A 12,590-nucleotide genomic window follows, 5' to 3' on the forward strand; every position below is an offset into this window, starting at 1 on the left:
TTATAAAACATATTTCCAAGTAGATATAGTGCTATGCAAAATAACTGGAGAAAGCGGAAGAGAAAATGTAGAGCAAAGAACACGTTCATGAATTTAGCTTTCTCTTGCAAATTTTTAGTGGACTCATCCTGCTCTCAATTATTCATTGTTTTGACTGCGTTCTAAAGATAGATTTCAGGCAGTAAGTATTTTCAGGTTCTTTACCAGAGGAATTGCTTCTAATATTCAGTATTCATGGTTTCACATGTGAACTGTTTATAATGTGCATAGAGATAATAAACTGATCTGAAATAAATGTTTTAAAGTACTTTCATGAATATTTTTGTATGCAGAGTTGTTTGCTTGGCTACACTTACAATGTAAATGACTTAAAAATGGGGGAGAATGCAGTCAAAATGCATTTGTTAAAAAATGTGGAACAGAATGCAGGAATAATAATTTTTCTCTATTTGTCTATTTTAGTCTAGAACACTGTCGGCTGGTATGTCCTTCACCTGAAACTTGTTTAAAATTGATTTCCAGATAGTGTAACCTACGGAATTTGGTGCACATTTGCTACCCAAGGATGCAGGAACTAAAGCTGGGTGGTGAAACACACCACTGAAGGTTCAGCTACTTGCATACTTTCAAGTAAATTGAGACTATTTTGGAAACACAGGGTAGAGTTCTCTTCATCAGAAGTAAGACTACTGCTCAGAGCTTGCAGTAAGCATCTCTATATGTGTATGTAACCTTATGCAAGTGCTTCTCAGCTCTAACCATGCACGTATTCTTGCTGCTTCGTTCAGCTGAGGTGTTGTAACTGTATGCAGTCTCAAACTCTCATGCTTTCTACTTTTTGTAAATAACTGTAATCGCTATTAGGACACTTGCACTTCCCTCTAATCCATTTACCTGACTTCTGAATCGTTGGCAATTTGGTGTAATTAATCGTGTCAGGGTTTGCCTGTTTTTGAAAAATTAGCAGATGTACCTATGCATTAGATGCAGTCCTCTCTGAAAGCAGCCCCTGACTTCAGAAGTGCTGAAGGGAACCATGGCTAGACCCTCAGGGTGCTCTGGAGGAACTGGCCTTGTCTTCTTCTTTGCTTCTTGCGTGCTTTTCCAGGTGCTTGTTGCTGACAACCATCAGAAACTGGGGACATGGCTGCATGGACTTATGGCTCAATACAACCCTTGTGTGTTGGTTTTGTTTTACTAAACAAATTAAATCTAGCTGCTTTTCCTAGAGTTAATTTATTAATTGCCTTATTGCTCTCTATTTGTTCTTAATATCTCTTCTTTGCTCCCCAAGAAAATTGTTGGAGGGTTAGCAGCTCATTAAACATGAGAAACTGAAGTACATTTTAGCCATATTTAGCTACATTATCACTTGGTTTTTCAAGCTTTTTACTTCAAGAGTGCTTGAGATGTAATCCACCGGTGAGAGATGGGTTTCTTAGCTGGCGTATGGAAACCTGGCGAGCCCTCGTGAGGGGATGGCATTCTCTGCTGTAGTGTCACGGAAATCGTTGTCAAATGACACAGGATGCATGACATTAGGAAAATGATTCTGCAGTGATAGTTACCAGTCAAGGAATATTATATATAAAAGCTGTACAAGCATCTTTTTCCTAACAAATAGCAGCAATTTTAAGGATGGGGTTACATGCACAGCAATGCCCTGCTCCTTTCCATTGGCTTCGTTATCTGTTTGTCTGCTTAGCAGTATAAAAACTTATTTGACATCCTCCTCTTATATTGCACTATAAAGAGTGTGTAGAGCTTTTAGAAAGATAGCACATGCAGGTCTGAATTGCATGTATGATGTGTCTGGGAAGCGATGTGATCTTCCCTAGTGGTGTCTGGTTGAAGCCACTAGAGATTTGTGTTATCCCTCACCCTCTGGGGAGATCATAGACTCTAATGGCCTTTCTGGAGATGGGCAGAAATAAAAAGGTAAATGCACGTTGCTATAAAGATATTAACTCTGTGAATTCTTTTTTATGTGATGAATACATTTTTACGGTATTGTAGTTGAGTCTTTTGAGCAGTACCTCTTCACTCTAATCTGTTTTTGTGGAGAACCTGATAGCAGCTCATTGAATTTATAATAGCCTTAAACTTAAGTGTTTTTGAAGCATTTAAGAATTTAAAGATAATAGATGACTTTGAACTCCTTGTAATCACCCAATAAAGACATTTCCCATGTTCTTGCCTTATCTTGTCTTCTGGAAGATCTGCAGATCCCAAATTCAGAAGTTTGTACGAAAGGTGATCAGCATGAAAACTGTTACCCACTGATTACCTGGAGAAAAGCTAATGAAAGCCTAGAGGATTTGCCAAGGGTCAAGTAAGCAGATGGTTCTCAAGGATGAAGGACTAGAAGGTGAATTGAGCATGTAATGAGCTTTTAGTACTAGTCCGATCAGTGGCTACATGGTCACAAACCTTATTTTTTATTTTTTAGAGCTGTGATATATTCATAGCATTGTTTTTTTTGAGGTAAGGCAAAATGATCCAGAGTCTTGTTTTAACATAGGTGAATATTGTGAAAAATGTAGAATTATAGCCTTCAGAAATGGAAGTGTCTGAACATCATCCTAAAAAGCTGCAGGAGCTGAAATCTTCTCTCGAAGGACTGTTCTTCATATTTATGTGATTTAGCTTGCTTCATCTAACAGCACAGTTGAACTAGAATTAAGATAAGAGTTGTAAGTATGAATCTGTAGAGTTATCAGGGGAGAAAGAACTTCTTTTCCATCTAAAATTTGCAATGACTTATAAATCTGATACGTGTTGAATGGAAAACCTATTTGTCACGTTGAGTTTTTATCATGAGGGACTGTTACTCCTTTTGTAATAGCACAAAGTAGAAAGTGGCATTTTGAACTGCATTTTATTTGAAAAACTGCATTCTGAGTCAGGATGGTGTCTCAGAGTCTTGTTAATATTTACAAGCCCCTCCCAAATCTGCTCTTGTCAGCTATAAAAGAAAATAAAAAAATAAATCACTTTTAGTAAAACTTCAATTTCCAGATATGGCAAAGGATGTTTGAACACATCTGCACCAAAATGTCAGGAAATGTTAAATTTGATTTCATGTATATTTTGAGGATTTGATATCTGGCTTTATTATAACTTGCTAAAAGAAACATATTATCTGCAAAGTCCCAAATAGCTCTAATTAAAGCTAACAGCTTTTTAAAGGTGACATACTTGAAGGTCTTTTAGCAATACCACTTTACAGGCCAAAGGAGGCCTAAGCAAATTTTTTAGTCAGGGATGCCATCAGAATGAATATCAGCTATATAAGAGTAGTGTACAATTAGTGTATTTTAATGCAAATTTACATGCTTTTGCTTGAAGTGTGATTTTATATTTTTTTTAGGGAGGAAGTCGGGGAGGAATAAGCATAGTGTAATGTGCATTGATTTTAATTAGTATTGGTAATGTCATCTTAATATAGGTATTTCTGCTAAATATTTCCATAGATTAAGTTGGCTCTTTACTTTCTAAAGCATCACACTGCTTAAGCGTATGTTTTAGTGCCTTCCATGAATTCAAATTCCAAATTCTGTGATGGTTTAAGCACTGTATTACTGAATATTGTATTGTTAGAAGTACGATCATGATTCTGTTATGGCTTAGTAGCATATATTATATTCATTAATTCTTGGAAATTATATATTTCCAGGAAAATAAATACATACATGTATAAGCAAACTTCATCCAAGCTTAGGTATCAGTCCAGATGGAATTAAAGTTAGTTATCTACGACTTTGCAACACCCGAGACACATTTTCAAATATGTAAGAGAAAACTAAAGTAAAGCATCATCATAATGAAAACAGGAAAATGACAACATACTAGGCTACAGCGTATGCCCTTTCTTTCTTCTTACTGGAAAGTTGTTTAAACAACTAATCTTCTTAATATATCTCTTTTAAATAATGCAGTGGATCTAATGCTTGTTTTAAGGAAAGTTTTAAAACAGGATTCCTTCACCTTTCATTCTTTACTCTTTCATTGTGGTTCTGGTAATAAAAAAAATAGAATTAAAAGAAAGTTACTTTTAACTGTTTAGTACCAAAGCTAAGTGGCTGTAACTGAAGTGTTTAAATATATCCATTCTAGCAAGAAGCATGGGAGAGCAGAAATGGATGTCTGACACACCTCAGGTTTTCCAGAGTCCCCTTGTTTTTTCTTAAATTACATCAGCAAATGGGGAAAGACTTGATACATCGCACTCTTCAGATGAGCAAGCACAATGTGCTATATTCTTGTAAATGTGATTATCCTTCAGAGCTCTGAGAACTTTGCTAATTCTAATATGCTGGAATTTTTTATCTTTTTGAAGTGTGTTTTTTCTTGTTATAGGCTAATAGGTAAATCCTGAATGTTAGCTCCTGGGTATCTTGTAAATCAGTAGAACTGTTGATTTTACACTTTTTGTTTTCTTAATCTTTAGAAACAATATTGAATTTTATTTCAACTCTTGTACTTATTTTTTTTCCCCTGTGGTGTCTCTAAAGGAGATGCAAGATGTTTCCTTGAAAAAATTTGCAGGCTCAGGCCTGTATGTTAATACAGGATGAGGAATTTGAAAGCATAAATGCAAAAGTGATGGCTGATGCTCGAGTGATCACAAAGCCTGAAGTTTACAGTATTTCAACCAAAACAAATTAGAAATGGAAATGCACAACTGGGTTAAAAATGAGCAAAAAAAGTTACTAGAGCAGTGTATGTTTTGTTATTCAAACAACTTCTGTGCATGACATTTTTTAAACATGATTAAATTTAAATGAGTATTTTCTATTATAAATGCTAGAGTTTCAGTGATAAATTGGTGATAAAAATCCCTGATTAGCAAGTATAAAGCAGGAGCTCAGGCACTGTAAATTTTTATAGGAAAGGTACACATTCACTGAGGAGGAACGTATATTTTCAGATATGTAAAGATGTAGTTGTATCTAATATCAGCTAATCGTTCCCACCTAAAGAGAAATTGAATTATTTCTTTTTAAACAAGCTCCTTGTTTTTCCAAGTTCTGGTATCACAGGCTGATTCTTTTGACTAAAGGCATTAAATCAGGTTTGAGTTAGCAGAGAGCCATGGGACAGGCAGAAGCTATGCAGCTGCAGGCCAGTTTTAGCCTCTGATTCAGTGTAAACCTGAAATGCCAACATAGCTTCTCAATTGCAGGCTATTTGACCCAGTCTAATGCTTTTCAAACTGGGGCTGTTAATTCACAAGCCAGAAAAAAAAAAAAAAAAAAAAAAAAAAAAAAAAAAAAAAAAAAAACACACACACAAAAAAAACAAAACAGAAAGAAAACAAACAAACAAACAAAAAACCCTCACCTCCATGCTTTTGATCTGTTTGATAGCTGCCCCAAATACTTCTTTCCATGATATATGGGCTAAGAATGTTTTTGAAGCTATACATCTTCTTCTGACCCCCTCTGAAACTTGGACTGAGATTTCATTTTGTGTTTGGAAAATTGTTTTTAAATAAAGTAGTTTTCTATCCTACTGGTATGTTCTGACAGAATGTGCTCGGCTCTGGGGCAAGAAAAGTTCCCACAATATTGAACCATGCTGCTGGAAAATAGCATCCTCCTTCATTTTGTGTTGTGGGACATCCTGGAGTTTATCTACCTGATGCAGTTGTGTGTGAGGGTGAGGTTACCCAAAGCGGCCAGTTTGGTGCAGGAAGGGGGTGCAGTGATGCTGAGCTGGAGGGGTGTTCACCTGAATGCTGGCATATTGCAGTGGGGCACTAAGTCAATAAGATTTTTCAGTTGTGTGTGTTTATTTTTAAATCCTCAAGTGCAAAAACTTAGAAACTTTAAACTATTTAGAAAGAACAGAGGAAGATGGAAAAAGAATTAGAGAACAGAGGAAGATGGAAAATGAGGAAACGCCAGCAATATCCTTTCAAAATCAGACATAAATTTACATTCCAGGGTCTTAACCTCATCAGACTAATAGATTTATATTTAAACAGGCATTTAGCAGAGCAGAAATGTTTTTCCTGTCCAATATATTTATAACCTTGAAGGACTTTCCTCTTTTTTCCTTCCTTCTCTTGACCTTTTATTAGAGCACACTTTCAAACTGTGAAGTGGTGAATGTCGTAGAGCTTTGCTGGAGGCACATGAGGCCTGCTCAGAGCACAGACGTTACCGTATGAAGTTCACAAACTTCCATTTATTTTCTGCCCCAAGAAGAAAGGTTAAATATTCTTCTTTTTGGGGCAGTGGTTGGACAGTGACAAGTTGAAAGCCTGTTAAATGCAAATGACTGTTGAAAAGCAGGTTTGATAGTGAATGGCTATCAAACAGGCTGAGAAATGAAAACATTCAATTTCCATGTCTCCAGAATGTAATGTTCAGATTTTTTTTTCTTTTATACGGTGTTTTTGTGCAAGGGTGAAGAGGTTCAAATCCTGTTGAAATAGGCTTTTATTACTGTGAACTCACTTTAGTTGGGATTGAATGCTTGCTACCAGTGGAGAAGCTTTACATGCACTTCTGGAGCTCATCTGTTGCTCTATTTCACCCCCCCCCCCCCCCCCCCCCAAAAAAAAGTCCAGGTTGTGCACTCCATGAGCATGCCATACAGGACCTGAAGCGCGGAAGCCAAGTGTGGATGATGGTGAGCTTGCTTTGAAAGCCTCCTCCTGGTTCCAGCTGAAATGCTCCCCTGACAATCCCCCAGAGTTTCAGTTTTGTGAACTATGAGTTGGGTGTTTGTGTCCAAATCCCATTTTTACCTGAATCGCAAGAAAGATTAGGTTACTGTTGTTTATTGATTAGAATTCAGTTCAAGCAATCAGTAATACTTCTGAATCTGTGTATCCACGCTGGCAAAGATTTGGTCATTTCTTAAGTGAGTGTCTGCTGGTGGTTTTAAATGACTTTTATTACATTTTATTTTTATTTTATTTTTATTACACTGTCCATTCAATTCCTGCTCTCAGGGCTCAAATGCTGCATTCCCATCTCCTTAGTACCCCCTCCAGGGTGTGAAAAGTGCCCACTTAGTGCCCACTACAGTGGGCTTACAGAAGATCTGGAATGGTTTTGCGTATAGAAGCTAAACCAGCCTAGGACCCTGTTTGAAACTAGTTTTCACCAATGCAGAAAGCACTGAACAAGTGTGTCGTCTTCTGTGTATGATGCCTTGGATTTCTTTCCTATTTTATTCTCATGGTTTGCACTCACTCTGACAGAAGTAACCACAGTATTTTTGTACTGTTACTTTCCTTCCATCCTTATCTTCTTTATGGTGTTTGTGCTCCCCATGTTACATGCAGATCCCAATTCTAAATAGCATCTTTTATGTCCCCAAAGCAGCTACACCATCAGATGTCCTCACCACCTTCTCCTCTTATGGGAGTTAGTAACAGGTGGGACTACACACTAGAGATCACCTGCAATTGTTTTTGAGGATTGCTGTGTGTTTCAATAGTCTTTTGGTCATTTTCCTTCATGCAAGTGCTGTGGAGTGTTTCCTCCAGTATTTCCAGTGCTCTCCCATTTTTTCTTTTGGTCAGGTTTTTGGATAGCTGGCAGTTCTGGCAGCTGTGCAGCAAGTTCAGCTCGGAGAGGGTCAGTGTTCCTCAAACAGCGTCTGTTTTCTGTATATCAAGCTGGTCATTTTGTCTGAACAATTGGGCTTGTTTGACTTATTGATGCAGTAGCTGCTGTAATGAATTCATGAAATATGCATATGGTGGACTAGAGAAACCTATCAAGACTCATGCATTTTGCATGGCACTCGTTGACTTTTCTCCTCCCACCGGTCTCCTCCCTCCTGGACGGTGCGGCTCAGTGCGTAGATGTTCAGTCATGGTGTGGGGGGAAAAGGCGCTCCAAGAGCCTTGTTCTTGAAGACTTGTTTGCATTTTTAAGTGTGGGTATTAGGCCGGTTTTATTCCAAAGCCTCACCATCAGGACAACGCCCCCTGCATTTGCAGTGAGTTGCACAGAACAGATACATTTTGCTGTGTGAGGGTTTCCAATGGGGCTCAGATGCCAGCGAGCAGCATTGCAAGTGAGATTCGAAGCAGAATATTCAGCAGCACATCTCCTGTGCTGTAACTAAAGCCCTGGTGCAGGCCTCCAACTGCAACCGCACCCAGCGTGGGGTGCCAGTGTGCTTGGCCAGTGCTTCCTCCTGCCCTGGCTGTCCTTCAGCTTCCCTGCCCATACTTGAAGGTTTCTCCTGCTCTTTCGTCCAGTGCAGAGAAGAAAAAATAGCTCTGTCTTGGGCTCTGCTGTGCCAGGGATGGGGTCACCTTCTCTCACTGCAGTGCTTAACCCAACAAAGACCACAGAGCACAGGGCGACATTTTTCAGGGAGAGCAAAGGATGGGGACGAAGAAATCTCTTCCTTTCTCCAGTCCTATAGTCTGGAGAATTTGAGGACAGTGTGAATGACAACAGTACTTGTCTGATATTGGTCTGGCTATGATATTTCATTCTTAATTTCTTCGTTAATTGAATCTCTTTTGCTTGGGAGAAAGAGCTGTTTTATTTATTTATTTATTTTATTTATTTATTTTTTGTTTAAAGTTGGGCTTTTAAATGAGAGTTTTTAGTTGCCTGAACAGGGAACTCAGCTGCTCCCAAAGCTAAACTACTGGTAACGTAACAGTTATAGTTCAGCTTGGGGGGAAAAACAAATAAATATTAACCCTAAATCCAAATTTCAAACACTTCAAAGAACTTGGAAAATGATACTAAGTACAGTTTGTTATAAAATGGAAGAATGTGACTTATTCTGTCCTACCTATTTGTGCTATATTTAGTATTTGCCTAGTACCTGTATTTGTGCTATGCTTAGCATTTTTAGCTTTGTCTCTGGAAGGATGAAATGTCAGGGGGACAGAAGTGACTGCATTTGAGGAAAAACTGAAAGAAAAGCAAGGGTAAGCTAGGCTTAGACTTCTAAATGCTGATCTGCAAACACAGTGCAATAAATTATCACTTGCATCCAAACTTGGGAAGAAAGCTGGATTCTTCTCTTGTACCTATCGTGTTTCTGCACTTAAAGCTTGCAGTGATGAGTGTTCGGCCAAATGACTTTGCCTTGGTATTTGATATAAAAATTTCACTCAATATGATTGATGTGTGCAGAGTTAATGCGTGATGGTGACATACTGCTGTAACAACAGCCTGCAGAGAACCTTGAGAGGTGCAATATGATGACTTTGCTACTTCATTTATTTTGCAAATACCGTCTAATCCGGTCTGTTTGTTGTTGGTATCTCTAGTCTGCTCTTCATGTCAATGTTTAGGTGCTGATGGTATGAATCTAGTTAACTTCTTACAGGGAATTTTTTTTTTTCCCCCCTTCACCCTTGTTTTGCTATTAGCGGAAAGGAAAGCTGAAATATTTTAAAGGAAATTTCTAATGCAGTTTTGTTGAGGATCTAGCGACAGTGTTGTTTAGAATGTTTTTAGGTGCTCATTCAGATTAAATAGAAACTGCTAAATGAAAGCAAATAAAATTAGGAGATTAAAACTGTGTTCAGTTTTGATTTATTTCTTTACCATGAAAAAGACTACAACTTATCCCAAATCTTGGGCAAAGGTTGCTTTATCTTTACTGTGATTAATTTCTGCTGCTGTGCTTTTGTGCACTTAAAAAACAAACAAACAACAAAAAAAAAAACCCTACATTGCTCTGGCAGACTTGTCACTTGAATGCTATAGTATGCGTATCTACACTGAGCAACAGCTGACGTTTTGAATCCAAGCCATTTTATCATACAAAATGTTGAACTTCAAGCAGAATTGCCGAGTCCATGGAGCTGTGTTGTGTGGGGAGCGCTGTTACTGTTGTATGTATTTTGGCCTAGTTTTAAGAAATGCAATCATGTTGCATGTTCAGCTGCACTATCTGTTACTTCTCCCTACCATATAGAAATCTAAAAAGTTTTGAACACGTTCCGAATGATACAACCAAGACTTGAATGAAGAATAAAAGTCTTTGGGATCAAGATCTGATTTTTAATATCTCATAATTCAGGGATGTAATGACCTCTTCATTCATCTGTGCCTTTATTTATAAAAAAGGGATAGCAATACTCTTATAATTAAACAGTATTATTAAATGCAGTAAGCAAGGCTGAGATGACGAGAGCAGAGATTTTCATGTGCCTAAACGACAGTGCTGCCAAATGCTGCTTTGAAGGAGTACTGGACTCTGATGAAGGAAGGCTTTGGCTAGTGTTAACTTGCTAGGAATTATTTAATTTTAGATCGAGAACAATCCTGATTATTATTATTTTTTTTTAACTTCAGAACTTCAGTGAATGGAGACCCTTATCAACTTTTTTCTAGTTTCAGAGTAGAGTCTATAGCAGATAATTCGCCTTTTATCTCCCTACCCCATTTTCTGAACATTTTTGAAATGCAGATGTCCGTGGGTTTCTGTCTGGTGTTAATCTATGGGACTTTGAAAAGTTGACTTGTGAAAAGCAAAACAAGCCTTGCATGCATTAGAGGCTTTAATGTTGTTTTTTTTTTTTGCTGGCACCCTCCCAAAACAATAGACTTCAAGGACGCAGCAGGTACTCTCTACTTAAAGGAATATATTTCTTTCTTTTCAATCCAGTGCTGTTTTCCTGTGTTTACACTGCTCGGCAAATTGCCATCTGCGAAATGCAAAATGGATTATTTGATAATTAAAATATTTCAAGTTTACGAGAGAGTTTGAGATCAATAAAATATTCTTATTTCAGTGGAATGGAGCTATATGTCTGTTGGCACAGGATCCTGTAAGTTATAGAGGAATGGGAGTAAAACTAATAGGTGCTTTCCATCTCCTTTGGGATTGTTTTCTACTGTACGGTGTATTTATTACCAGTTTTGTTTCCCCCCTCTAATTTAAATATCCCAAGAGATGGGCTTTCTCATAACCCCTTCTGATGTACCTATTACTTTTAATACGCGACTTTAAAAAGCACCTCTCTTTGGAGGAATCATTTCGCACTACAATTGTCATTTGTGATACGACTCGAGGTCAGAAATGCAAAGTGGCACCGAGATCCGTGGGCAGCCCAGCACCTCTGGCTGAGGGCTGTAATTCAGAGAGCTCAATAGCAGAGCTGAGGAAAATAAACATAAAGATTTCTTTTAGTGCTCTGAGATAACCCATTCTGAAAGCAAAAATGAAAGAGAAATAGAAAAAATAACCCTTCATTCTTTATGTATCTGTTACCATAGTAATTCTCGTCGTACGTTTATATAAATGTCATCCACCAGAAATATAGCAACTTCCTCTTTGAAGAGGAAAATAATTTGAGGTGTATAATTTTATCAACAGTAATGTTTGCATTTATCATGGCCAAGTCTTTTGCAACTGATAAATATTATTCTGTTTCTCGTTTTTCATTTCCCCCTACTGACATTTTTAAACCAATATCCTGTAAATGTCAGTATTGTTAATTTTTCATCATGAAAGGTGAGAGGTTAAAGAGTTACATTTTTGTTATGCAGAAATATAATAGAAATAAATCGAAGTCCAATGAGTCTTTCAGTAGAGTGCTTCTAAGACTGCTTTTTTACGGGAGGGTTTTGTGTATGTTCTTTATTGTGCTGCAGCACTTATGCCCACAAAACCTTCCTGTTACCTAATCTCCTGATTTGGATTTTTTAATAAGTAAATATATCTGTAAAGTCATAAAACTAGCAATCAATTGAAGCAACCTTTCCAAATCATATTTAAAGATGATGAGAACATAAGTAAACTCATACGAAAATGACTATAGGGATATAAAACATGAGGAGGTAAGCACTGAGAAAAATCATAGTTGTACTGCACCTACTGGAAAAGTTGTCTGAAGGAAAAGACTTGGATAATTTGAGGCAATGGCATAAATGAGTAGACTTCACTATATTAATCACAGACAGGGATACCCACCAGTGGGTTATACAGAAGTTCTCTTTCCTTGGTTAAGAATAAGCTTCTTTCCATATTTGTTTTCCTTCACCCTTCCATCTGACATGGCATGACCTTACCTCCCCTGTTTTTGATGCACTTCACCCACGGATGAAGGGTTGACATGCTTGGAGGCTGAAGGTGAAAGTTTCTGGAGAGTGAAGTAGGCAAACATCCTTAATTAAAAACAATCAGAAAAACTGTTGCACTACAGTTTGTATTATCTGTCATTTTGGAAATGCAGCTGTGATTTAAAAAAAATAATCCTATTTCACTTAGAGATGCTCTGAACTTTCATTAGAATAATTTCTGTTGGTATTCAATACTAAAAATGGGATGAAGATCAATTGATTATCACAGCATGTAAATGTGAAACAGCATAGATTTGCAGATGTAATATGGCATAAAATTAGTAACTTGAAGAAATTTTTGATGTACTATCCTGTAGGAATATTTAAGCATCCCCTTACTCGGTGTTAAAAATACTGAAGGGCAGGGATGACTAATGAACAGAAAGAATGAACATTAATAAAGAATTACCTGGGTAACTGGTTGGGTTGGGAGTGTGACAGGAGATGCAGAGCCTGAACAGGAGAGGCTTTTTTTTTTTTTTATATATATATATATATATATATATATATATATATATATATATA

The 12,590-nt window shown here is 37.3% G+C and overlaps 1 protein-coding gene across 8 annotated transcripts in view; it reads left to right on the forward strand.

Annotated features, from left to right (window-relative positions):
• The window catches only part of ZNF804A (zinc finger protein 804A), a 448,502-nt gene that overhangs the window by 172,576 nt on the left and 263,336 nt on the right, over positions 1 to 12,590 (forward strand). The gene's annotated exons all lie outside the window — the stretch shown is intronic.

The sequence above is a fragment of the Anas platyrhynchos genome, chromosome 7 (genome assembly GCF_047663525.1).
Source record: "Anas platyrhynchos isolate ZD024472 breed Pekin duck chromosome 7, IASCAAS_PekinDuck_T2T, whole genome shotgun sequence".
NCBI classification, from domain to species: Eukaryota; Metazoa; Chordata; class Aves; order Anseriformes; family Anatidae; genus Anas; species Anas platyrhynchos.